General features: G+C 42.9%; 1 pseudogene across 1 annotated transcript in view; it reads left to right on the top strand.

The window, feature by feature from the left end:
• The first annotated feature begins 1109 nt into the window (after positions 1 to 1109).
• Positions 1110 to 1792, top strand: part of LOC307018061 (tubulin-specific chaperone cofactor E-like protein) — an 11166-nt pseudogene continuing 10483 nt past the window's right edge. The window contains exons 1-2 of the transcript XR_013810559.1: positions 1110 to 1462; positions 1715 to 1792. The exon at positions 1715 to 1792 is cut by the window's right edge and continues 38 nt beyond it. The product of XR_013810559.1 is annotated as a tubulin-specific chaperone cofactor E-like protein (transcript). The remainder of the gene's footprint in view (positions 1463 to 1714) is intronic.

Below are 1792 nucleotides of genomic sequence, written 5' to 3'. Positions count from 1 at the left end.
ACTACTGATATACACCGGAACATCAGCAGGAGAGAACTCTTTAAAGTAGAGACACTACATACTGATATTCACCTGAACATCAGCAGGAGAGAACTCTTTAAAGTAGAGACAATACATACTGATATACACCTGAACATCAGCAGGAGAGGACTCTTTAAAGTAGAGACACTACATACTGATATACACCTGAACATCAGCAGGAGAGGACTCTTTAAAGTAGAGACACTACATACTGATATACACCTGAACATCAGCAGGAGAGGACTCTTTAAAGTAGAGACACTACATACTGATATACACCTGAACATCAGCAGGAGAGGACTCTTTAAAGTAGAGACACTACATACTGATATACACCTGAACATCAGCAGGAGAGGACTCTTTAAAGTAGAGACACTACATACTGATATACACCTGAACATCAGCAGGAGAGGACTCTTTAAAGTAGAGACACTACATACTGATATACACCTGAACATCAGCAGGAGAGGACTCTTTAAAGTAGAAACACTACATACTGATATACACCTGAACATCAGCAGGAGAGGACTCTTTAAAGTAGAGACACTACATACTGATATACACCTGAACATCAGCAGGAGAGGACTCTTTAAAGTAGAGACACTACATACTGATATACACCTGCACATCAGCAGGAGAGGACTCTTTAAAGTAGAGACACTACATACTGATATACACCTGAACATCAGCAGGAGAGGACTCTTTAAAGTAGAGACACCACATACTGATATACACCTGAACATCAGCAGGAGAGGACTCTTTAAAGTAGAGACACTACATACTGATATACACCTGAACATCAGCAGGAGAGGACTCTTTAAAGTAGAGACACTACATACTGATATACACCGGAACATCAGCAGGAGAGGACTCTTTAAAGTAGAGACACTACATACTGATATACACCTGAACATCAGCAGGAGAGGACTCTTTAAAGTAGAGACACTACATACTGATATACACCTGAACATCAGCAGGAGAGAACTCTTTAAAGTAGAGACACTACATACTGATATACACCTGAACATCAGCAGGAGAGGACTCTTTAAAGTAGAGACACTACATACTGATATACACCTGACCATCAGCAGGAGAGGACTCTTTAAAGTAGAGACACTACATACTGATATACACCTGAACATCAGCAGGAGAGGACTCTTTAAAGTAGAGACACTAAATGAAACCTGAAAATAATTCCCTTTAACGTCATAGCTTTGTCAAAAATAAAGAGCTTTTTGAACATTAAAGCATGGAGACATGTCACAGTAGAGACATGGTGTGACCTAAATAAAACTCTGATGTTTTGTTGTTCAGGACTCAGCAAATGGACGGACATCGAGAGGCTGAATTTCTTCCCGAAGCTGAAGGAAGTGAAAGTGAAGGGGATTCCTCTCCTGAAGACTTACACCGACCAGGAGAGATGTAGCCTCCTTTTAGCACAGTGAGTATGAACCTACACACACACACACACGCACACACACGCACGCACACACACACGCACGCACGCACGCACGCACGCACGCACGCACGCACGCACGCACGCACACACACACACACACACACACACACACACACACACACACACACACACACACACACACACACACACACACACACACACACACACACGCGCATATTAAATTCAAATTGTCATGAATCTAATCTCTATGCTTTTGAATGTCCCTGTCTTCAGGCTGCCCTCTGTGGTGTTGCTGAACGGCACACGGTGTCTCACGGAGACAGAGAAGATGCCGAGCGCTTCTTCATCCGG

This window comes from Notothenia rossii (genome assembly GCF_949606895.1).
Source record: "Notothenia rossii genome assembly, chromosome: 9".
In the NCBI taxonomy this organism is placed as follows: Eukaryota; Metazoa; Chordata; class Actinopteri; order Perciformes; family Nototheniidae; genus Notothenia; species Notothenia rossii.
Note: the sequence above shows the minus strand (reverse complement) of the source record. Positions and strands in the feature narration are given on the sequence as shown.